Raw genomic sequence first — 27,609 nt, 5'->3', positions numbered from 1 at the left:
TAAAGTGCTTTTTTGAACAACGGTTGTGTGACCCAAGCAATAAAGCATATCACACTAAATGTGTTCCATAAGTGCCAAAACGCTTTTCTCTGAGCGAGTGGAGTGCTTTTTTGGACGTGGCACACATGTGCCATATATGGAGAAAATTTTTACCACAAAGCCTATAGGTTGCTTGAAATACATTATCACAGCGAGAGAAACACATTTTCTCATTTTAGCTGTAACTCCACAGCAGTGCTTCTCAGCCACACGAAACTGTTACAGATAGAACGGGATGAGAAGCTGCGTCAGGCACACTTGGAATGAGCCTCCTGGCACCTTCCGCTGGTTCACATTGACGCGCCGTATCATCCTTTGCTCACAATGTATTTGAGAGCGAATAAAGTGCTTTTTTGAACAACGGTTGTGTGAGCCAAGCAATAAAGCACATCACACTAAATGTGTTCCATAAGTGCCAAAACGCTTTTCTCTGAGCGAGTGGAGTGCTTTTTTGGACGTGGCACACATGTGCCATATATGGAGAAAATTTATACCACAAAGCCTATAGGTTGCTTGAAATACATTATCACAGCGAGAGAAACACATTTTCTCATTTTAGCTGTAACTCCACAGCAGTGCTTCTCAGCCACACGAAACTGTTGCAGATAGAACGGGATGAGAAGCTGCGTCAGGCACACTTGGAATGAGCCTCCTGGCACCTTCCGCTGGTTTACAATGACGCGCCGTATCATCCTTTGCTCACAATGTATTTGAGAGCGAATAAAGTGCTTTTTTGAACAACGGTTGTGTGAGCCAAGCAATAAAGCACATAACACTTAATGTGTTCCATAAGTGCCAAAACGCTTTTCTCTGAGCGAGTGAAGTGCTTTTTTGGACGTGGCACACATGTGCCATATATGGAGAAAATTTTTACCACAAAGCCTATAGGTTGCTTGAAATACATTATCACAGCGAGAGAAACACATTTTCTCATTTTAGCTGTAACTCCACAGCAGTGCTTCTCAGCCACACGAAACTGTTGCAGATAGAACGGGATGAGAAGCTGCGTCAGGCACACTTGGAATGAGCCTCCTGGCACCTTCCGCTGGTTTACAATGACGCGCCGTATCATCCTTTGCTCACAATGTATTTGAGAGCGAATAAAGTGCTTTTTTGAACAACGGTTGTGTGAGCCAAGCAATAAAGCACATCACACTAAATGTGTTCCATAAGTGCCAAATCGCTTTTCTCTGAGCGAGTGGAGTGCTTTTTTGGACGTGGCAAACATGTGCCATATATGGAGAAAATTTATACCACAAAGCCTATAGGTTGCTTGAAATACATTATCACAGCGAGAAAAACACATTTTCTCATTTTAGCTGTAACTCCACAGCAGTGCTTCTCAGCCACACGAAACTGTTACAGATAGAACGGGATGAGAAGCTGCGTCAGGCACACTTGGAATGAGCCTCCTGGCACCTTCCGCTGGTTTACAATGACGCGCCGTATCATCCTTTGCTCACAATGTATTTAAGAGCGAATAAAGTGCTTTTTTGAACAACGGTTGTGTGAGCCAAGCAATAAAGCCCATCACACTAAATGTTTTCCATAAGTGCCAAATCGCTTTTCTCTGAGCGAGTGGAGTGCTTTTTTGGACGTGGCACACATGTGCCATATATGGAGAAAATTTATACCACAAAGCCTATAGGTTGCTTGAAATACATTATCACAGCGAGAGAAACACATTGTCTCATTTTAGCTGTAACTCCACAGCAGTGCTTCTCAGCCACACGAAACTGTTACAGATAGAACGGGATGAGAAGCTGCGTCAGGCACACTTGAAATGAGCCTCCTGGCACCTTCCGCTGGTTCACATTGACGCGCCGTATCATCCTTTGCTCACAATGTATTTGAGAGCGAATAAAGTGCTTTTTTGAACAACGGTTGTGTGACCCAAGCAATAAAGCACATCACACTAAATGTGTTCCATAAGTGCCAAAACGCTTTTCTCTGAGCGAGTGGAGTGCTTTTTTGGACGTGGCACACATGTGCCATATATGGAGAAATTTTTTACCACAAAGCCTATAGGTTGCTTGAAATACATTATCACAGCGAGAGAAACACATTTTCTCATTTTAGCTGTAACTGCACAGCAGTGCTTCTCAGCCACACGAAACTGTTGCAGATAGAACGGGATGAGAAGCTGCGTCAGGCACACTTGGAATGAGCCTCCTGGCACCTTCCGCTGGTTTACAATGACGCGCCGTATCATCCTTTGCTCACAATGTATTTGAGAGCGAATAAAGTGCTTTTTTGAACAACGGTTGTGTGAGCCAAGCAATAAAGCACATCACACTAAATGTGTTCCATAAGTGCCAAAACGCTTTTCTCTGAGCGAGTGGAGTGCTTTTTTGGACGTGGCACACATGTGCCATATATGGAGAAAATTTATACCACAAAGCCTATAGGTTGCTTGAAATACATTATCACAGCGAGAGAAACACATTTTCTCATTTTAGCTGTAACTCCACAGCAGTGCTTCTCAGCCACACGAAACTGTTACAGATAGAACGGGATGAGAAGCTGCGTCAGGCACACTTGAAATGAGCCTCCTGGCACCTTCCGCTGTTTCACATTGACGCGCCGTATCATCCTTTGCTCACAATGTATTTGAGAGCGAATAAAGTGCTTTTTTGAACAACGGTTGTGTGAGCCAAGCAATAAAGCATATCACACTAAATGTGTTCCATAAGTGCCAAAACGCTTTTCTCTGAGCGAGTGGAGTGCTTTTTTGGACGTGGCACACATGTGCCATATATGGAGAAAATTTTTACCACAAAGCCTATAGATTGCTTGAAATACATTATCACAGCGAGAGAAACACATTTTCTCATTTTAGCTGTAACTCCACAGCAGTGCTTCTCAGCCACACGAAACTGTTACAGATAGAACGGGATGAGAAGCTGCGTCAGGCACACTTGGAATGAGCCTCCTGGCACCTTCCGCTGGTTCACATTGACGCGCCGTATCATCCTTTGCTCACAATGTATTTGAGAGCGAATAAAGTGCTTTTTTGAACAACGGTTGTGTGAGCCAAGCAATAAAGCACATCACACTAAATGTGTTCCATAAGTGCCAAAACGCTTTTCTCTGAGCGAGTGGAGTGCTTTTTTGGACGTGGCACACATGTGCCATATATGGAGAAAATTTATACCACAAAGCCTATAGGTTGCTTGAAATACATTATCACAGCGAGAGAAACACATTTTCTCATTTTAGCTGTAACTCCACAGCAGTGCTTCTCAGCCACACGAAACTGTTACAGATAGAACGGGATGAGAAGCTGCGTCAGGCACACTTGGAATGAGCCTCCTGGCACCTTCCGCTGTTTCACATTGACGCGCCGTATCATCCTTTGCTCACAATGTATTTGAGAGCGAATAAAGTGCTTTTTTGAACAACGGTTGTGTGACCCAAGCAATAAAGCATATCACACTAAATGTGTTCCATAAGTGCCAAAACGCTTTTCTCTGAGCGAGTGGAGTGCTTTTTTGGACGTGGCACACATGTGCCATATATGGAGAAAATTTTTACCACAAAGCCTATAGATTGCTTGAAATACATTATCACAGCGAGAGAAACACATTTTCTCATTTTAGCTGTAACTCCACAGCAGTGCTTCTCAGCCACACGAAACTGTTACAGATAGAACGGGATGAGAAGCTGCGTCAGGCACACTTGGAATGAGCCTCCTGGCACCTTCCGCTGGTTCACATTGACGCGCCGTATCATCCTTTGCTCACAATGTATTTGAGAGCGAATAAAGTGCTTTTTTGAACAACGGTTGTGTGACCCAAGCAATAAAGCACATCACACTAAATGTGTTCCATAAGTGCCAAAACGCTTTTCTCTGAGCGAGTGGAGTGCTTTTTTGGACGTGGCACACATGTGCCATATATGGAGAAATTTTTTACCACAAAGCCTATAGGTTGCTTGAAATACATTATCACAGCGAGAGAAACACATTTTCTCATTTTAGCTGTAACTCCACAGCAGTGCTTCTCAGCCACACGAAACTGTTGCAGATAGAACGGGATGAGACGCTGCGTCAGGCACACTTGGAATGAGCCTCCTGGCACCTTCCGCTGGTTTACAATGACGCGCCGTATCATCCTTTGCTCACAATGTATTTGAGAGCGAATAAAGTGCTTTTTTGAACAACGGTTGTGTGAGCCAAGCAATAAAGCATATCACACTAAATGTGTTCCATAAGTGCCAAAACGCTTTTCTCTGAGCGAGTGGAGTGCTTTTTTGGACGTGGCACACATGTGCCATATATGGAGAAAATTTTTACCACAAAGCCTATAGGTTGCTTGAAATACATTATCACAGCGAGAGAAACACATTTTCTCATTTTAGCTGTAACTCCACAGCAGTGCTTCTCAGCCACACGAAACTGTTGCAGATAGAACGGGATGAGAAGCTGCGTCAGGCACACTTGGAATGAGCCTCCTGGCACCTTCCGCTGGTTTACAATGACGCGCCGTATCATCCTTTGCTCACAATGTATTTGAGAGCGAATAAAGTGCTTTTTTGAACAACGGTTGTGTGAGCCAAGCAATAAAGCACATAACACTTAATGTGTTCCATAAGTGCCAAAACGCTTTTCTCTGAGCGAGTGAAGTGCTTTTTTGGACGTGGCACACATGTGCCATATATGGAGAAAATTTTTACCACAAAGCCTATAGGTTGCTTGAAATACATTATCACAGCGAGAGAAACACATTTTCTCATTTTAGCTGTAACTCCACAGCAGTGCTTCTCAGCCACACGAAACTGTTGCAGATAGAACGGGATGAGAAGCTGCGTCAGGCACACTTGGAATGAGCCTCCTGGCACCTTCCGCTGGTTTACAATGACGCGCCGTATCATCCTTTGCTCACAATGTATTTGAGAGCGAATAAAGTGCTTTTTTGAACAACGGTTGTGTGAGCCAAGCAATAAAGCACATCACACTAAATGTGTTCCATAAGTGCCAAATCGCTTTTCTCTGAGCGAGTGGAGTGCTTTTTTGGACGTGGCAAACATGTGCCATATATGGAGAAAATTTATACCACAAAGCCTATAGGTTGCTTGAAATACATTATCACAGCGAGAAAAACACATTTTCTCATTTTAGCTGTAACTCCACAGCAGTGCTTCTCAGCCACACGAAACTGTTACAGATAGAACGGGATGAGAAGCTGCGTCAGGCACACTTGGAATGAGCCTCCTGGCACCTTCCGCTGGTTTACAATGACGCGCCGTATCATCCTTTGCTCACAATGTATTTAAGAGCGAATAAAGTGCTTTTTTGAACAACGGTTGTGTGAGCCAAGCAATAAAGCCCATCACACTAAATGTTTTCCATAAGTGCCAAATCGCTTTTCTCTGAGCGAGTGGAGTGCTTTTTTGGACGTGGCACACATGTGCCATATATGGAGAAAATTTATACCACAAAGCCTATAGGTTGCTTGAAATACATTATCACAGCGAGAGAAACACATTGTCTCATTTTAGCTGTAACTCCACAGCAGTGCTTCTCAGCCACACGAAACTGTTACAGATAGAACGGGATGAGAAGCTGCGTCAGGCACACTTGAAATGAGCCTCCTGGCACCTTCCGCTGGTTCACATTGACGCGCCGTATCATCCTTTGCTCACAATGTATTTGAGAGCGAATAAAGTGCTTTTTTGAACAACGGTTGTGTGACCCAAGCAATAAAGCACATCACACTAAATGTGTTCCATAAGTGCCAAAACGCTTTTCTCTGAGCGAGTGGAGTGCTTTTTTGGACGTGGCACACATGTGCCATATATGGAGAAATTTTTTACCACAAAGCCTATAGGTTGCTTGAAATACATTATCACAGCGAGAGAAACACATTTTCTCATTTTAGCTGTAACTGCACAGCAGTGCTTCTCAGCCACACGAAACTGTTGCAGATAGAACGGGATGAGAAGCTGCGTCAGGCACACTTGGAATGAGCCTCCTGGCACCTTCCGCTGGTTTACAATGACGCGCCGTATCATCCTTTGCTCACAATGTATTTGAGAGCGAATAAAGTGCTTTTTTGAACAACGGTTGTGTGAGCCAAGCAATAAAGCACATCACACTAAATGTGTTCCATAAGTGCCAAAACGCTTTTCTCTGAGCGAGTGGAGTGCTTTTTTGGACGTGGCACACATGTGCCATATATGGAGAAAATTTATACCACAAAGCCTATAGGTTGCTTGAAATACATTATCACAGCGAGAGAAACACATTTTCTCATTTTAGCTGTAACTCCACAGCAGTGCTTCTCAGCCACACGAAACTGTTACAGATAGAACGGGATGAGAAGCTGCGTCAGGCACACTTGAAATGAGCCTCCTGGCACCTTCCGCTGTTTCACATTGACGCGCCGTATCATCCTTTGCTCACAATGTATTTGAGAGCGAATAAAGTGCTTTTTTGAACAACGGTTGTGTGAGCCAAGCAATAAAGCATATCACACTAAATGTGTTCCATAAGTGCCAAAACGCTTTTCTCTGAGCGAGTGGAGTGCTTTTTTGGACGTGGCACACATGTGCCATATATGGAGAAAATTTTTACCACAAAGCCTATAGATTGCTTGAAATACATTATCACAGCGAGAGAAACACATTTTCTCATTTTAGCTGTAACTCCACAGCAGTGCTTCTCAGCCACACGAAACTGTTACAGATAGAACGGGATGAGAAGCTGCGTCAGGCACACTTGGAATGAGCCTCCTGGCACCTTCCGCTGGTTCACATTGACGCGCCGTATCATCCTTTGCTCACAATGTATTTGAGAGCGAATAAAGTGCTTTTTTGAACAACGGTTGTGTGAGCCAAGCAATAAAGCACATCACACTAAATGTGTTCCATAAGTGCCAAAACGCTTTTCTCTGAGCGAGTGGAGTGCTTTTTTGGACGTGGCACACATGTGCCATATATGGAGAAAATTTATACCACAAAGCCTATAGGTTGCTTGAAATACATTATCACAGCGAGAGAAACACATTTTCTCATTTTAGCTGTAACTCCACAGCAGTGCTTCTCAGCCACACGAAACTGTTACAGATAGAACGGGATGAGAAGCTGCGTCAGGCACACTTGGAATGAGCCTCCTGGCACCTTCCGCTGTTTCACATTGACGCGCCGTATCATCCTTTGCTCACAATGTATTTGAGAGCGAATAAAGTGCTTTTTTGAACAACGGTTGTGTGACCCAAGCAATAAAGCATATCACACTAAATGTGTTCCATAAGTGCCAAAACGCTTTTCTCTGAGCGAGTGGAGTGCTTTTTTGGACGTGGCACACATGTGCCATATATGGAGAAAATTTTTACCACAAAGCCTATAGATTGCTTGAAATACATTATCACAGCGAGAGAAACACATTTTCTCATTTTAGCTGTAACTCCACAGCAGTGCTTCTCAGCCACACGAAACTGTTACAGATAGAACGGGATGAGAAGCTGCGTCAGGCACACTTGGAATGAGCCTCCTGGCACCTTCCGCTGGTTCACATTGACGCGCCGTATCATCCTTTGCTCACAATGTATTTGAGAGCGAATAAAGTGCTTTTTTGAACAACGGTTGTGTGACCCAAGCAATAAAGCACATCACACTAAATGTGTTCCATAAGTGCCAAAACGCTTTTCTCTGAGCGAGTGGAGTGCTTTTTTGGACGTGGCACACATGTGCCATATATGGAGAAATTTTTTACCACAAAGCCTATAGGTTGCTTGAAATACATTATCACAGCGAGAGAAACACATTTTCTCATTTTAGCTGTAACTCCACAGCAGTGCTTCTCAGCCACACGAAACTGTTGCAGATAGAACGGGATGAGACGCTGCGTCAGGCACACTTGGAATGAGCCTCCTGGCACCTTCCGCTGGTTTACAATGACGCGCCGTATCATCCTTTGCTCACAATGTATTTGAGAGCGAATAAAGTGCTTTTTTGAACAACGGTTGTGTGAGCCAAGCAATAAAGCATATCACACTAAATGTGTTCCATAAGTGCCAAAACGCTTTTCTCTGAGCGAGTGGAGTGCTTTTTTGGACGTGGCACACATGTGCCATATATGGAGAAAATTTTTACCACAAAGCCTATAGGTTGCTTGAAATACATTATCACAGCGAGAGAAACACATTTTCTCATTTTAGCTGTAACTCCACAGCAGTGCTTCTCAGCCACACGAAACTGTTGCAGATAGAACGGGATGAGAAGCTGCGTCAGGCACACTTGGAATGAGCCTCCTGGCACCTTCCGCTGGTTTACAATGACGCGCCGTATCATCCTTTGCTCACAATGTATTTGAGAGCGAATAAAGTGCTTTTTTGAACAACGGTTGTGTGAGCCAAGCAATAAAGCATATCACACTAAATGTGTTCCATAAGTGCCAAAACGCTTTTCTCTGAGCGAGTGGAGTGCTTTTTTGGACGTGGCACACATGTGCCATATATGGAGAAAATTTTTACCACAAAGCCTATAGGTTGCTTGAAATACATTATCACAGCGAGAGAAACACATTTTCTCATTTTAGCTGTAACTCCACAGCAGTGCTTCTCAGCCACACGAAACTGTTGCAGATAGAACGGGATGAGAAGCTGCGTCAGGCACACTTGGAATGAGCCTCCTGGCACCTTCCGCTGGTTTACAATGACGCGCCGTATCATCCTTTGCTCACAATGTATTTGAGAGCGAATAAAGTGCTTTTTTGAACAACGGTTGTGTGAGCCAAGCAATAAAGCATATCACACTAAATGTGTTCCATAAGTGCCAAAACGCTTTTCTCTGAGCGAGTGGAGTGCTTTTTTGGACGTGGCACACATGTGCCATATATGGAGAAAATTTATACCACAAAGCCTATAGGTTGCTTGAAATACATTATCACAGCGAGAGAAACACATTTTCTCATTTTAGCTGTAACTCCACAGCAGTGCTTCTCAGCCACACGAAACTGTTACAGATAGAACGGGATGAGAAGCTGCGTCAGGCACACTTGGAATGAGCCTCCTGGCACCTTCCGCTGGTTCACATTGACGCGCCGTATCATCCTTTGCTCACAATGTATTTGAGAGCGAATAAAGTGCTTTTTTGAACAACGGTTGTGTGACCCAAGCAATAAAGCACATCACACTAAATGTGTTCCATAAGTGCCAAAACGCTTTTCTCTGAGCGAGTGGAGTGCTTTTTTGGACGTGGCACACATGTGCCATATATGGAGAAATTTTTTACCACAAAGCCTATAGGTTGCTTGAAATACATTATCACAGCGAGAGAAACACATTTTCTCATTTTAGCTGTAACTCCACAGCAGTGCTTCTCAGCCACACGAAACTGTTGCAGATAGAACGGGATGAGAAGCTGCGTCAGGCACACTTGGAATGAGCCTCCTGGCACCTTCCGCTGGTTTACAATGACGCGCCGTATCATCCTTTGCTCACAATGTATTTGAGAGCGAATAAAGTGCTTTTTTGAACAACGGTTGTGTGAGCCAAGCAATAAAGCACATAACACTAAATGTGTTCCATAAGTGCCAAATCGCTTTTCTCTGAGCGAGTGGAGTGCTTTTTTGGACGTGGCACACATGTGCCATATATGGAGAAAATTTATACCACAAAGCCTATAGGTTGCTTGAAATACATTATCACAGCGAGAGAAACACATTTTCTCATTTTAGCTGTAACTCCACAGCAGTGCTTCTCAGCCACACGAAACTGTTACAGATAGAACGGGATGAGAAGCTGCGTCAGGCACACTTGAAATGAGCCTCCTGGCACCTTCCGCTGGTTCACATTGACGCGCCGTATCATCCTTTGCTCACAATGTATTTGAGAGCGAATAAAGTGCTTTTTTGAACAACGGTTGTGTGACCCAAGCAATAAAGCACATCACACTAAATGTGTTCCATAAGTGCCAAAACGCTTTTCTCTGAGCGAGTGGAGTGCTTTTTTGGACGTGGCACACATGTGCCATATATGGAGAAATTTTTTACCACAAAGCCTATAGGTTGCTTGAAATACATTATCACAGCGAGAGAAACACATTTTCTCATTTTAGCTGTAACTGCACAGCAGTGCTTCTCAGCCACACGAAACTGTTGCAGATAGAACGGGATGAGAAGCTGCGTCAGGCACACTTGGAATGAGCCTCCTGGCACCTTCCGCTGGTTTACAATGACGCGCCGTATCATCCTTTGCTCACAATGTATTTGAGAGCGAATAAAGTGCTTTTTTGAACAACGGTTGTGTGAGCCAAGCAATAAAGCATATCACACTAAATGTGTTCCATAAGTGCCAAAACGCTTTTCTCTGAGCGAGTGGAGTGCTTTTTTGGACGTGGCACACATGTGCCATATATGGAGAAAATTTATACCACAAAGCCTATAGGTTGCTTGAAATACATTATCACAGCGAGAGAAACACATTTTCTCATTTTAACTTTAACTCCACAGCAGTGCTTCTCAGCCACACGAAACTGTTACAGATAGAACGGGATGAGAAGCTGCGTCAGGCACACTTGGAATGAGCCTCCTGGCACCTTCCGCTGGTTTACAATGACGCGCCGTATCATCCTTTGCTCACAATGTATTTGAGAGCGAATAAAGTGCTTTTTTGAACAACGGTTGTGTGAGCCAAGCAATAAAGCATATCACACTAAATGTGTTCCATAAGTGCCAAAACGCTTTTCTCTGAGCGAGTGGAGTGCTTTTTTGGACGTGGCACACATGTGCCATATATGGAGAAAATTTATACCACAAAGCCTATAGGTTGCTTGAAATACATTATCACAGCGAGAGAAACACATTTTCTCATTTTAGCTTTAACTCCACAGCAGTGCTTCTCAGCCACACGAAACTGTTACAGATAGAACGGGATGAGAAGCTGCGTCAGGCACACTTGGAATGAGCCTCCTGGCACCTTCCGCTGGTTTACAATGACGCGCCGTATCATCCTTTGCTCACAATGTATTTGAGAGCGAATAAAGTGCTTTTTTGAACAACGGTTGTGTGAGCCAAGCAATAAAGCATATCACACTAAATGTGTTCCATAAGTGCCAAAACGCTTTTCTCTGAGCGAGTGGAGTGCTTTTTTGGACGTGGCACACATGTGCCATATATGGAGAAAATTTATACCACAAAGCCTATAGGTTGCTTGAAATACATTATCACAGCGAGAGAAACACATTTTCTCATTTTAGCTGTAACTCCACAGCAGTGCTTCTCAGCCACACGAAACTGTTACAGATAGAACGGGATGAGAAGCTGCGTCAGGCACACTTGGAATGAGCCTCCTGGCACCTTCCGCTGGTTCACATTGACGCGCCGTATCATCCTTTGCTCACAATGTATTTGAGAGCGAATAAAGTGCTTTTTTGAACAACGGTTGTGTGACCCAAGCAATAAAGCACATCACACTAAATGTGTTCCATAAGTGCCAAAACGCTTTTCTCTGAGCGAGTGGAGTGCTTTTTTGGACGTGGCACACATGTGCCATATATGGAGAAATTTTTTACCACAAAGCCTATAGGTTGCTTGAAATACATTATCACAGCGAGAGAAACACATTTTCTCATTTTAGCTGTAACTCCACAGCAGTGCTTCTCAGCCACACGAAACTGTTGCAGATAGAACGGGATGAGAAGCTGCGTCAGGCACACTTGGAATGAGCCTCCTGGCACCTTCCGCTGGTTTACAATGACGCGCCGTATCATCCTTTGCTCACAATGTATTTGAGAGCGAATAAAGTGCTTTTTTGAACAACGGTTGTGTGAGCCAAGCAATAAAGCATATCACACTAAATGTGTTCCATAAGTGCCAAAACGCTTTTCTCTGAGCGAGTGGAGTGCTTTTTTGGACGTGGCACACATGTGCCATATATGGAGAAAATTTTTACCACAAAGCCTATAGGTTGCTTGAAATACATTATCACAGCGAGAGAAACACATTTTCTCATTTTAGCTGTAACTCCACAGCAGTGCTTCTCAGCCACACGAAACTGTTGCAGATAGAACGGGATGAGAAGCTGCGTCAGGCACACTTGGAATGAGCCTCCTGGCACCTTCCGCTGGTTCACATTGACGCGCCGTATCATCCTTTGCTCACAATGTATTTGAGAGCGAATAAAGTGTTTTTTTGAACAACGGTTGTGTGAGCCAAGCAATAAAGCATATCACACTAAATGTGTTCCATAAGTGCCAAAACGCTTTTCTCTGAGCGAGTGGAGTGCTTTTTTGGACGTGGCACACATGTGCCATATATGGAGAAAATTTTTACCACAAAGCCTATAGGTTGCTTGAAATACATTATCACAGCGAGAGAAACACATTTTCTCATTTTAGCTGTAACTCCACAGCAGTGCTTCTCAGCCACACGAAACTGTTACAGATAGAACGGGATGAGAAGCTGCGTCAGGCACACTTGGAATGAGCCTCCTGGCACCTTCCGCTGGTTCACATTGACGCGCCGTATCATCCTTTGCTCACAATGTATTTGAGAGCGAATAAAGTGCTTTTTTGAACAACGGTTGTGTGAGCCAAGCAATAAAGCACATCACACTAAATGTGTTCCATAAGTGCCAAAACGCTTTTCTCTGAGCGAGTGGAGTGCTTTTTTGGACGTGGCACACATGTGCCATATATGGAGTAAATTTATACCACAAAGCCTATAGGTTGCTTGAAATACATTATCACAGCGAGAGAAACACATTTTCTCATTTTAGCTGTAACTCCACAGCAGTGCTTCTCAGCCACACGAAACTGTTACAGATAGAACGGGATGAGAAGCTGCGTCAGGCACACTTGAAATGAGCCTCCTGGCACCTTCCGCTGTTTCACATTGACGCGCCGTATCATCCTTTGCTCACAATGTATTTGAGAGCGAATAAAGTGCTTTTTTGAACAACGGTTGTGTGACCCAAGCAATAAAGCACATCACACTAAATGTGTTCCATAAGTGCCAAAACGCTTTTCTCTGAGCGAGTGGAGTGCTTTTTTGGACGTGGCACACATGTGCCATATATGGAGAAATTTTTTACCACAAAGCCTATAGGTTGCTTGAAATACATTATCACAGCGAGAGAAACACATTTTCTCATTTTAGCTGTAACTCCACAGCAGTGCTTCTCAGCCACACGAAACTGTTGCAGATAGAACGGGATGAGAAGCTGCGTCAGGCACACTTGGAATGAGCCTCCTGGCACCTTCCGCTGGTTTACAATGACGCGCCGTATCATCCTTTGCTCACAATGTATTTGAGAGCGAATAAAGTGCTTTTTTGAACAACGGTTGTGTGAGCCAAGCAATAAAGCATATCACACTAAATGTGTTCCATAAGTGCCAAAACGCTTTTCTCTGAGCGAGTGGAGTGCTTTTTTGGACGTGGCACACATGTGCCATATATGGAGAAAATTTTTACCACAAAGCCTATAGGTTGCTTGAAATACATTATCACAGCGAGAGAAACACATTTTCTCATTTTAGCTGTAACTCCACAGCAGTGCTTCTCAGCCACACGAAACTGTTGCAGATAGAACGGGATGAGAAGCTGCGTCAGGCACACTTGGAATGAGCCTCCTGGCACCTTCCGCTGGTTCACATTGACGCGCCGTATCATCCTTTGCTCACAATGTATTTGAGAGCGAATAAAGTGCTTTTTTGAACAACGGTTGTGTGAGCCAAGCAATAAAGCATATCACACTAAATGTGTTCCATAAGTGCCAAAACGCTTTTCTCTGAGCGAGTGAAGTGCTTTTTTGGACGTGGCACACATGTGCCATATATGGAGAAAATTTTTACCACAAAGCCTATAGGTTGCTTGAAATACATTATCACAGCGAGAGAAACACATTTTCTCATTTTAGCTGTAACTCCACAGCAGTGCTTCTCAGCCACACGAAACTGTTGCAGATAGAACGGGATGAGAAGCTGCGTCAGGCACACTTGGAATGAGCCTCCTGGCACCTTCCGCTGGTTTACAATGACGCGCCGTATCATCCTTTGCTCACAATGTATTTGAGAGCGAATAAAGTGCTTTTTTGAACAACGGTTGTGTGAGCCAAGCAATAAAGCACATCACACTAAATGTGTTCCATAAGTGCCAAATCGCTTTTCTCTGAGCGAGTGGAGTGCTTTTTTGGACGTGGCAAACATGTGCCATATATGGAGAAAATTTATACCACAAAGCCTATAGGTTGCTTGAAATACATTATCACAGCGAGAAAAACACATTTTCTCATTTTAGCTGTAACTCCACAGCAGTGCTTCTCAGCCACACGAAACTGTTACAGATAGAACGGGATGAGAAGCTGCGTCAGGCACACTTGGAATGAGCCTCCTGGCACCTTCCGCTGGTTTACAATGACGCGCCGTATCATCCTTTGCTCACAATGTATTTGAGAGCGAATAAAGTGCTTTTTTGAACAACGGTTGTGTGAGCCAAGCAATAAAGCATATCACACTAAATGTGTTCCATAAGTGCCAAAACGCTTTTCTCTGAGCGAGTGGAGTGCTTTTTTGGACGTGGCACACATGTGCCATATATGGAGAAAATTTATACCACAAAGCCTATAGGTTGCTTGAAATACATTATCACAGCGAGAGAAACACATTTTCTCATTTTAGCTTTAACTCCACAGCAGTGCTTCTCAGCCACACGAAACTGTTACAGATAGAACGGGATGAGAAGCTGCGTCAGGCACACTTGGAATGAGCCTCCTGGCACCTTCCGCTGGTTTACAATGACGCGCCGTATCATCCTTTGCTCACAATGTATTTGAGAGCGAATAAAGTGCTTTTTTGAACAACGGTTGTGTGAGCCAAGCAATAAAGCATATCACACTAAATGTGTTCCATAAGTGCCAAAACGCTTTTCTCTGAGCGAGTGGAGTGCTTTTTTGGACGTGGCACACATGTGCCATATATGGAGAAAATTTTTACCACAAAGCCTATAGGTTGCTTGAAATACATTATCACAGCGAGAGAAACACATTTTCTCATTTTAGCTGTAACTCCACAGCAGTGCTTCTCAGCCACACGAAACTGTTGCAGATAGAACGGGATGAGAAGCTGCGTCAGGCACACTTGGAATGAGCCTCCTGGCACCTTCCGCTGGTTCACATTGACGCGCCGTATCATCCTTTGCTCACAATGTATTTGAGAGCGAATAAAGTGCTTTTTTGAACAACGGTTGTGTGAGCCAAGCAATAAAGCATATCACACTAAATGTGTTCCATAAGTGCCAAAACGCTTTTCTCTGAGCGAGTGGAGTGCTTTTTTGGACGTGGCACACATGTGCCATATATGGAGAAAATTTTTACCACAAAGCCTATAGGTTGCTTGAAATACATTATCACAGCGAGAGAAACACATTTTCTCATTTTAGCTGTAACTCCACAGCAGTGCTTCTCAGCCACACGAAACTGTTACAGATAGAACGGGATGAGAAGCTGCGTCAGGCACACTTGGAATGAGCCTCCTGGCACCTTCCGCTGGTTCACATTGACGCGCCGTATCATCCTTTGCTCACAATGTATTTGAGAGCGAATAAAGTGCTTTTTTGAACAACGGTTGTGTGAGCCAAGCAATAAAGCACATCACACTAAATGTGTTCCATAAGTGCCAAAACGCTTTTCTCTGAGCGAGTGGAGTGCTTTTTTGGACGTGGCACACATGTGCCATATATGGAGAAAATTTATACCACAAAGCCTATAGGTTGCTTGAAATACATTATCACAGCGAGAGAAACACATTTTCTCATTTTAGCTGTAACTCCACAGCAGTGCTTCTCAGCCACACGAAACTGTTACAGATAGAACGGGATGAGAAGCTGCGTCAGGCACACTTGAAATGAGCCTCCTGGCACCTTCCGCTGTTTCACATTGACGCGCCGTATCATCCTTTGCTCACAATGTATTTGAGAGCGAATAAAGTGCTTTTTTGAACAACGGTTGTGTGACCCAAGCAATAAAGCACATCACACTAAATGTGTTCCATAAGTGCCAAAACGCTTTTCTCTGAGCGAGTGGAGTGCTTTTTTGGACGTGGCACACATGTGCCATATATGGAGAAATTTTTTACCACAAAGCCTATAGGTTGCTTGAAATACATTATCACAGCGAGAGAAACACATTTTCTCATTTTAGCTGTAACTCCACAGCAGTGCTTCTCAGCCACACGAAACTGTTGCAGATAGAACGGGATGAGAAGCTGCGTCAGGCACACTTGGAATGAGCCTCCTGGCACCTTCCGCTGGTTTACAATGACGCGCCGTATCATCCTTTGCTCACAATGTATTTGAGAGCGAATAAAGTGCTTTTTTGAACAACGGTTGTGTGAGCCAAGCAATAAAGCACATCACACTAAATGTGTTCCATAAGTGCCAAATCGCTTTTCTCTGAGCGAGTGGAGTGCTTTTTTGGACGTGGCAAACATGTGCCATATATGGAGAAAATTTATACCACAAAGCCTATAGGTTGCTTGAAATACATTATCACAGCGAGAAAAACACATTTTCTCATTTTAGCTGTAACTCCACAGCAGTGCTTCTCAGCCACACGAAACTGTTACAGATAGAACGGGATGAGAAGCTGCGTCAGGCACACTTGGAATGAGCCTCCTGGCACCTTCCGCTGGTTTACAATGACGCGCCGTATCATCCTTTGCTCACAATGTATTTAAGAGCGAATAAAGTGCTTTTTTGAACAACGGTTGTGTGAGCCAAGCAATAAAGCCCATCACACTAAATGTTTTCCATAAGTGCCAAATCGCTTTTCTCTGAGCGAGTGGAGTGCTTTTTTGGACGTGGCACACATGTGCCATATATGGAGAAAATTTATACCACAAAGCCTATAGGTTGCTTGAAATACATTATCACAGCGAGAGAAACACATTGTCTCATTTTAGCTGTAACTCCACAGCAGTGCTTCTCAGCCACACGAAACTGTTACAGATAGAACGGGATGAGAAGCTGCGTCAGGCACACTTGAAATGAGCCTCCTGGCACCTTCCGCTGGTTCACATTGACGCGCCGTATCATCCTTTGCTCACAATGTATTTGAGAGCGAATAAAGTGCTTTTTTGAACAACGGTTGTGTGACCCAAGCAATAAAGCACATCACACTAAATGTGTTCCATAAGTGCCAAAACGCTTTTCTCTGAGCGAGTGGAGTGCTTTTTTGGACGTGGCACACATGTGCCATATATGGAGAAATTTTTTACCACAAAGCCTATAGGTTGCTTGAAATACATTATCACAGCGAGAGAAACACATTTTCTCATTTTAGCTGTAACTGCACAGCAGTGCTTCTCAGCCACACGAAACTGTTGCAGATAGAACGGGATGAGAAGCTGCGTCAGGCACACTTGGAATGAGCCTCCTGGCACCTTCCGCTGGTTTACAATGACGCGCCGTATCATCCTTTGCTCACAATGTATTTGAGAGCGAATAAAGTGCTTTTTTGAACAACGGTTGTGTGACCCAAGCAATAAAGCATATCACACTAAATGTGTTCCATAAGTGCCAAAACGCTTTTCTCTGAGCGAGTGGAGTGCTTTTTTGGACGTGGCACACATGTGCCATATATGGAGAAAATTTTTACCACAAAGCCTATAGATTGCTTGAAATACATTATCACAGCGAGAGAAACACATTTTCTCATTTTAGCTGTAACTCCACAGCAGTGCTTCTCAGCCACACGAAACTGTTACAGATAGAACGGGATGAGAAGCTGCGTCAGGCACACTTGGAATGAGCCTCCTGGCACCTTCCGCTGGTTCACATTGACGCGCCGTATCATCCTTTGCTCACAATGTATTTGAGAGCGAATAAAGTGCTTTTTTGAACAACGGTTGTGTGAGCCAAGCAATAAAGCACATCACACTAAATGTGTTCCATAAGTGCCAAAACGCTTTTCTCTGAGCGAGTGGAGTGCTTTTTTGGACGTGGCACACATGTGCCATATATGGAGAAAATTTATACCACAAAGCCTATAGGTTGCTTGAAATACATTATCACAGCGAGAGAAACACATTTTCTCATTTTAGCTGTAACTCCACAGCAGTGCTTCTCAGCCACACGAAACTGTTACAGATAGAACGGGATGAGAAGCTGCGTCAGGCACACTTGGAATGAGCCTCCTGGCACCTTCCGCTGTTTCACATTGACGCGCCGTATCATCCTTTGCTCACAATGTATTTGAGAGCGAATAAAGTGCTTTTTTGAACAACGGTTGTGTGACCCAAGCAATAAAGCATATCACACTAAATGTGTTCCATAAGTGCCAAAACGCTTTTCTCTGAGCGAGTGGAGTGCTTTTTTGGACGTGGCACACATGTGCCATATATGGAGAAAATTTTTACCACAAAGCCTATAGATTGCTTGAAATACATTATCACAGCGAGAGAAACACATTTTCTCATTTTAGCTGTAACTCCACAGCAGTGCTTCTCAGCCACACGAAACTGTTACAGATAGAACGGGATGAGAAGCTGCGTCAGGCACACTTGGAATGAGCCTCCTGGCACCTTCCGCTGGTTCACATTGACGCGCCGTATCATCCTTTGCTCACAATGTATTTGAGAGCGAATAAAGTGCTTTTTTGAACAACGGTTGTGTGACCCAAGCAATAAAGCACATCACACTAAATGTGTTCCATAAGTGCCAAAACGCTTTTCTCTGAGCGAGTGGAGTGCTTTTTTGGACGTGGCACACATGTGCCATATATGGAGAAATTTTTTACCACAAAGCCTATAGGTTGCTTGAAATACATTATCACAGCGAGAGAAACACATTTTCTCATTTTAGCTGTAACTCCACAGCAGTGCTTCTCAGCCACACGAAACTGTTGCAGATAGAACGGGATGAGACGCTGCGTCAGGCACACTTGGAATGAGCCTCCTGGCACCTTCCGCTGGTTTACAATGACGCGCCGTATCATCCTTTGCTCACAATGTATTTGAGAGCGAATAAAGTGCTTTTTTGAACAACGGTTGTGTGAGCCAAGCAATAAAGCATATCACACTAAATGTGTTCCATAAGTGCCAAAACGCTTTTCTCTGAGCGAGTGGAGTGCTTTTTTGGACGTGGCACACATGTGCCATATATGGAGAAAATTTTTACCACAAAGCCTATAGGTTGCTTGAAATACATTATCACAGCGAGAGAAACACATTTTCTCATTTTAGCTGTAACTCCACAGCAGTGCTTCTCAGCCACACGAAACTGTTGCAGATAGAACGGGATGAGAAGCTGCGTCAGGCACACTTGGAATGAGCCTCCTGGCACCTTCCGCTGGTTTACAATGACGCGCCGTATCATCCTTTGCTCACAATGTATTTGAGAGCGAATAAAGTGCTTTTTTGAACAACGGTTGTGTGAGCCAAGCAATAAAGCATATCACACTAAATGTGTTCCATAAGTGCCAAAACGCTTTTCTCTGAGCGAGTGGAGTGCTTTTTTGGACGTGGCACACATGTGCCATATATGGAGAAAATTTTTACCACAAAGCCTATAGGTTGCTTGAAATACATTATCACAGCGAGAGAAACACATTTTCTCATTTTAGCTGTAACTCCACAGCAGTGCTTCTCAGCCACACGAAACTGTTGCAGATAGAACGGGATGAGAAGCTGCGTCAGGCACACTTGGAATGAGCCTCCTGGCACCTTCCGCTGGTTTACAATGACGCGCCGTATCATCCTTTGCTCACAATGTATTTGAGAGCGAATAAAGTGCTTTTTTGAACAACGGTTGTGTGAGCCAAGCAATAAAGCATATCACACTAAATGTGTTCCATAAGTGCCAAAACGCTTTTCTCTGAGCGAGTGGAGTGCTTTTTTGGACGTGGCACACATGTGCCATATATGGAGAAAATTTATACCACAAAGCCTATAGGTTGCTTGAAATACATTATCACAGCGAGAGAAACACATTTTCTCATTTTAGCTGTAACTCCACAGCAGTGCTTCTCAGCCACACGAAACTGTTACAGATAGAACGGGATGAGAAGCTGCGTCAGGCACACTTGGAATGAGCCTCCTGGCACCTTCCGCTGGTTCACATTGACGCGCCGTATCATCCTTTGCTCACAATGTATTTGAGAGCGAATAAAGTGCTTTTTTGAACAACGGTTGTGTGACCCAAGCAATAAAGCACATCACACTAAATGTGTTCCATAAGTGCCAAAACGCTTTTCTCTGAGCGAGTGGAGTGCTTTTTTGGACGTGGCACACATGTGCCATATATGGAGAAATTTTTTACCACAAAGCCTATAGGTTGCTTGAAATACATTATCACAGCGAGAGAAACACATTTTCTCATTTTAGCTGTAACTCCACAGCAGTGCTTCTCAGCCACACGAAACTGTTGCAGATAGAACGGGATGAGAAGCTGCGTCAGGCACACTTGGAATGAGCCTCCTGGCACCTTCCGCTGGTTTACAATGACGCGCCGTATCATCCTTTGCTCACAATGTATTTGAGAGCGAATAAAGTGCTTTTTTGAACAACGGTTGTGTGAGCCAAGCAATAAAGCACATAACACTAAATGTGTTCCATAAGTGCCAAATCGCTTTTCTCTGAGCGAGTGGAGTGCTTTTTTGGACGTGGCACACATGTGCCATATATGGAGAAAATTTATACCACAAAGCCTATAGGTTGCTTGAAATACATTATCACAGCGAGAGAAACACATTTTCTCATTTTAGCTGTAACTCCACAGCAGTGCTTCTCAGCCACACGAAACTGTTACAGATAGAACGGGATGAGAAGCTGCGTCAGGCACACTTGAAATGAGCCTCCTGGCACCTTCCGCTGGTTCACATTGACGCGCCGTATCATCCTTTGCTCACAATGTATTTGAGAGCGAATAAAGTGCTTTTTTGAACAACGGTTGTGTGACCCAAGCAATAAAGCACATCACACTAAATGTGTTCCATAAGTGCCAAAACGCTTTTCTCTGAGCGAGTGGAGTGCTTTTTTGGACGTGGCACACATGTGCCATATATGGAGAAATTTTTTACCACAAAGCCTATAGGTTGCTTGAAATACATTATCACAGCGAGAGAAACACATTTTCTCATTTTAGCTGTAACTGCACAGCAGTGCTTCTCAGCCACACGAAACTGTTGCAGATAGAACGGGATGAGAAGCTGCGTCAGGCACACTTGGAATGAGCCTCCTGGCACCTTCCGCTGGTTTACAATGACGCGCCGTATCATCCTTTGCTCACAATGTATTTGAGAGCGAATAAAGTGCTTTTTTGAACAACGGTTGTGTGAGCCAAGCAATAAAGCATATCACACTAAATGTGTTCCATAAGTGCCAAAACGCTTTTCTCTGAGCGAGTGGAGTGCTTTTTTGGACGTGGCACACATGTGCCATATATGGAGAAAATTTATACCACAAAGCCTATAGGTTGCTTGAAATACATTATCACAGCGAGAGAAACACATTTTCTCATTTTAGCTTTAACTCCACAGCAGTGCTTCTCAGCCACACGAAACTGTTACAGATAGAACGGGATGAGAAGCTGCGTCAGGCACACTTGGAATGAGCCTCCTGGCACCTTCCGCTGGTTTACAATGACGCGCCGTATCATCCTTTGCTCACAATGTATTTGAGAGCGAATAAAGTGCTTTTTTGAACAACGGTTGTGTGAGCCAAGCAATAAAGCATATCACACTAAATGTGTTCCATAAGTGCCAAAACGCTTTTCTCTGAGCGAGTGGAGTGCTTTTTTGGACGTGGCACACATGTGCCATATATGGAGAAAATTTATACCACAAAGCCTATAGGTTGCTTGAAATACATTATCACAGCGAGAGAAACACATTTTCTCATTTTAGCTTTAACTCCACAGCAGTGCTTCTCAGCCACACGAAACTGTTACAGATAGAACGGGATGAGAAGCTGCGTCAGGCACACTTGGAATGAGCCTCCTGGCACCTTCCGCTGGTTTACAATGACGCGCCGTATCATCCTTTGCTCACAATGTATTTGAGAGCGAATAAAGTGCTTTTTTGAACAACGGTTGTGTGAGCCAAGCAATAAAGCATATCACACTAAATGTGTTCCATAAGTGCCAAAACGCTTTTCTCTGAGCGAGTGGAGTGCTTTTTTGGACGTGGCACACATGTGCCATATATGGAGAAAATTTATACCACAAAGCCTATAGGTTGCTTGAAATACATTATCACAGCGAGAGAAACACATTTTCTCATTTTAGCTGTAACTCCACAGCAGTGCTTCTCAGCCACACGAAACTGTTACAGATAGAACGGGATGAGAAGCTGCGTCAGGCACACTTGGAATGAGCCTCCTGGCACCTTCCGCTGGTTCACATTGACGCGCCGTATCATCCTTTGCTCACAATGTATTTGAGAGCGAATAAAGTGCTTTTTTGAACAACGGTTGTGTGACCCAAGCAATAAAGCACATCACACTAAATGTGTTCCATAAGTGCCAAAACGCTTTTCTCTGAGCGAGTGGAGTGCTTTTTTGGACGTGGCACACATGTGCCATATATGGAGAAATTTTTTACCACAAAGCCTATAGGTTGCTTGAAATACATTATCACAGCGAGAGAAACACATTTTCTCATTTTAGCTGTAACTCCACAGCAGTGCTTCTCAGCCACACGAAACTGTTGCAGATAGAACGGGATGAGAAGCTGCGTCAGGCACACTTGGAATGAGCCTCCTGGCACCTTCCGCTGGTTTACAATGACGCGCCGTATCATCCTTTGCTCACAATGTATTTGAGAGCGAATAAAGTGCTTTTTTGAACAACGGTTGTGTGAGCCAAGCAATAAAGCACATAACACTAAATGTGTTCCATAAGTGCCAAATCGCTTTTCTCTGAGCGAGTGGAGTGCTTTTTTGGACGTGGCACACATGTGCCATATATGGAGAAAATTTATACCACAAAGCCTATAGGTTGCTTGAAATACATTATCACAGCGAGAGAAACACATTTTCTCATTTTAGCTGTAACTCCACAGCAGTGCTTCTCAGCCACACGAAACTGTTACAGATAGAACGGGATGAGAAGCTGCGTCAGGCACACTTGAAATGAGCCTCCTGGCACCTTCCGCTGGTTCACATTGACGCGCCGTATCATCCTTTGCTCACAATGTATTTGAGAGCGAATAAAGTGCTTTTTTGAACAACGGTTGTGTGACCCAAGCAATAAAGCACATCACACTAAATGTGTTCCATAAGTGCCAAAACGCTTTTCTCTGAGCGAGTGGAGTGCTTTTTTGGACGTGGCACACATGTGCCATATATGGAGAAATTTTTTACCACAAAGCCTATAGGTTGCTTGAAATACATTATCACAGCGAGAGAAACACATTTTCTCATTTTAGCTGTAACTCCACAGCAGTGCTTCTCAGCCACACGAAACTGTTACAGATAGAACGGGATGAGAAGCTGCGTCAGGCACACTTGGAATGAGCCTCCTGGCACCTTCCGCTGGTTCACATTGACGCGCCGTATCATCCTTTGCTCACAATGTATTTGAGAGCGAATAAAGTGCTTTTTTGAACAACGGTTGTGTGACCCAAGCAATAAAGCATATCACACTAAATGTGTTCCATAAGTGCCAAAACGCTTTTCTCTGAGCGAGTGGAGTGCTTTTTTGGACGTGGCAAACATGTGCCATATATGGAGAAAATTTATACCACAAAGCCTATAGGTTGCTTGAAATACATTATCACAGCGAGAAAAACACATTTTCTCATTTTAGCTGTAACTCCACAGCAGTGCTTCTCAGCCACACGAAACTGTTACAGATAGAACGGGATGAGAAGCTGCGTCAGGCACACTTGGAATGAGCCTCCTGGCACCTTCCGCTGGTTTACAATGACGCGCCGTATCATCCTTTGCTCACAATGTATTTGAGAGCGAATAAAGTGCTTTTTTGAACAACGGTTGTGTGAGCCAAGCAATAAAGCATATCACACTAAATGTGTTCCATAAGTGCCAAAACGCTTTTCTCTGAGCGAGTGGAGTGCTTTTTTGGACGTGGCACACATGTGCCATATATGGAGAAAATTTATACCACAAAGCCTATAGGTTGCTTGAAATACATTATCACAGCGAGAGAAACACATTTTCTCATTTTAGCTTTAACTCCACAGCAGTGCTTCTCAGCCACACGAAACTGTTACAGATAGAACGGGATGAGAAGCTGCGTCAGGCACACTTGGAATGAGCCTCCTGGCACCTTCCGCTGGTTTACAATGACGCGCCGTATCATCCTTTGCTCACAATGTATTTGAGAGCGAATAAAGTGCTTTTTTGAACAACGGTTGTGTGAGCCAAGCAATAAAGCATATCACACTAAATGTGTTCCATAAGTGCCAAAACGCTTTTCTCTGAGCGAGTGGAGTGCTTTTTTGGACGTGGCACACATGTGCCATATATGGAGAAAATTTTTACCACAAAGCCTATAGGTTGCTTGAAATACATTATCACAGCGAGAGAAACACATTTTCTCATTTTAGCTGTAACTCCACAGCAGTGCTTCTCAGCCACACGAAACTGTTGCAGATAGAACGGGATGAGAAGCTGCGTCAGGCACACTTGGAATGAGCCTCCTGGCACCTTCCGCTGGTTCACATTGACGCGCCGTATCATCCTTTGCTCACAATGTATTTGAGAGCGAATAAAGTGCTTTTTTGAACAACGGTTGTGTGAGCCAAGCAATAAAGCATATCACACTAAATGTGTTCCATAAGTGCCAAAACGCTTTTCTCTGAGCGAGTGGAGTGCTTTTTTGGACGTGGCACACATGTGCCATATATGGAGAAAATTTTTACCACAAAGCCTATAGGTTGCTTGAAATACATTATCACAGCGAGAGAAACACATTTTCTCATTTTAGCTGTAACTCCACAGCAGTGCTTCTCAGCCACACGAAACTGTTACAGATAGAACGGGATGAGAAGCTGCGTCAGGCACACTTGGAATGAGCCTCCTGGCACCTTCCGCTGGTTCACATTGACGCGCCGTATCATCCTTTGCTCACAATGTATTTGAGAGCGAATAAAGTGCTTTTTTGAACAACGGTTGTGTGAGCCAAGCAATAAAGCACATCACACTAAATGTGTTCCATAAGTGCCAAAACGCTTTTCTCTGAGCGAGTGGAGTGCTTTTTTGGACGTGGCACACATGTGCCATATATGGAGAAAATTTATACCACAAAGCCTATAGGTTGCTTGAAATACATTATCACAGCGAGAGAAACACATTTTCTCATTTTAGCTGTAACTCCACAGCAGTGCTTCTCAGCCACACGAAACTGTTACAGATAGAACGGGATGAGAAGCTGCGTCAGGCACACTTGAAATGAGCCTCCTGGCACCTTCCGCTGTTTCACATTGACGCGCCGTATCATCCTTTGCTCACAATGTATTTGAGAGCGAATAAAGTGCTTTTTTGAACAACGGTTGTGTGACCCAAGCAATAAAGCACATCACACTAAATGTGTTCCATAAGTGCCAAAACGCTTTTCTCTGAGCGAGTGGAGTGCTTTTTTGGACGTGGCACACATGTGCCATATATGGAGAAATTTTTTACCACAAAGCCTATAGGTTGCTTGAAATACATTATCACAGCGAGAGAAACACATTTTCTCATTTTAGCTGTAACTCCACAGCAGTGCTTCTCAGCCACACGAAACTGTTGCAGATAGAACGGGATGAGAAGCTGCGTCAGGCACACTTGGAATGAGCCTCCTGGCACCTTCCGCTGGTTTACAATGACGCGCCGTATCATCCTTTGCTCACAATGTATTTGAGAGCGAATAAAGTGCTTTTTTGAACAACGGTTGTGTGAGCCAAGCAATAAAGCATATCACACTAAATGTGTTCCATAAGTGCCAAAACGCTTTTCTCTGAGCGAGTGGAGTGCTTTTTTGGACGTGGCACACATGTGCCATATATGGAGAAAATTTTTACCACAAAGCCTATAGGTTGCTTGAAATACATTATCACAGCGAGAGAAACACATTTTCTCATTTTAGCTGTAACTCCACAGCAGTGCTTCTCAGCCACACGAAACTGTTGCAGATAGAACGGGATGAGAAGCTGCGTCAGGCACACTTGGAATGAGCCTCCTGGCACCTTCCGCTGGTTCACATTGACGCGCCGTATCATCCTTTGCTCACAATGTATTTGAGAGCGAATAAAGTGCTTTTTTGAACAACGGTTGTGTGAGCCAAGCAATAAAGCATATCACACTAAATGTGTTCCATAAGTGCCAAAACGCTTTTCTCTGAGCGAGTGAAGTGCTTTTTTGGACGTGGCACACATGTGCCATATATGGAGAAAATTTTTACCACAAAGCCTATAGGTTGCTTGAAATACATTATCACAGCGAGAGAAACACATTTTCTCATTTTAGCTGTAACTCCACAGCAGTGCTTCTCAGCCACACGAAACTGTTGCAGATAGAACGGGATGAGAAGCTGCGTCAGGCACACTTGGAATGAGCCTCCTGGCACCTTCCGCTGGTTTACAATGACGCGCCGTATCATCCTTTGCTCACAATGTATTTGAGAGCGAATAAAGTGCTTTTTTGAACAACGGTTGTGTGAGCCAAGCAATAAAGCACATCACACTAAATGTGTTCCATAAGTGCCAAATCGCTTTTCTCTGAGCGAGTGGAGTGCTTTTTTGGACGTGGCAAACATGTGCCATATATGGAGAAAATTTATACCACAAAGCCTATAGGTTGCTTGAAATACATTATCACAGCGAGAAAAACACATTTTCTCATTTTAGCTGTAACTCCACAGCAGTGCTTCTCAGCCACACGAAACTGTTACAGATAGAACGGGATGAGAAGCTGCGTCAGGCACACTTGGAATGAGCCTCCTGGCACCTTCCGCTGGTTTACAATGACGCGCCGTATCATCCTTTGCTCACAATGTATTTGAGAGCGAATAAAGTGCTTTTTTGAACAACGGTTGTGTGAGCCAAGCAATAAAGCATATCACACTAAATGTGTTCCATAAGTGCCAAAACGCTTTTCTCTGAGCGAGTGGAGTGCTTTTTTGGACGTGGCACACATGTGCCATATATGGAGAAAATTTATACCACAAAGCCTATAGGTTGCTTGAAATACATTATCACAGCGAGAGAAACACATTTTCTCATTTTAGCTTTAACTCCACAGCAGTGCTTCTCAGCCACACGAAACTGTTACAGATAGAACGGGATGAGAAGCTGCGTCAGGCACACTTGGAATGAGCCTCCTGGCACCTTCCGCTGGTTTACAATGACGCGCCGTATCATCCTTTGCTCACAATGTATTTGAGAGCGAATAAAGTGCTTTTTTGAACAACGGTTGTGTGAGCCAAGCAATAAAGCATATCACACTAAATGTGTTCCATAAGTGCCAAAACGCTTTTCTCTGAGCGAGTGGAGTGCTTTTTTGGACGTGGCACACATGTGCCATATATGGAGAAAATTTTTACCACAAAGCCTATAGGTTGCTTGAAATACATTATCACAGCGAGAGAAACACATTTTCTCATTTTAGCTGTAACTCCACAGCAGTGCTTCTCAGCCAC

Source organism: Doryrhamphus excisus, chromosome 12 (assembly GCF_030265055.1).
Source record: "Doryrhamphus excisus isolate RoL2022-K1 chromosome 12, RoL_Dexc_1.0, whole genome shotgun sequence".
NCBI classification, from domain to species: domain Eukaryota; kingdom Metazoa; phylum Chordata; class Actinopteri; order Syngnathiformes; family Syngnathidae; genus Doryrhamphus; species Doryrhamphus excisus.
The sequence above is the reverse complement of the archived record's forward strand: the minus strand, read 5'-3'. Positions refer to the sequence as shown.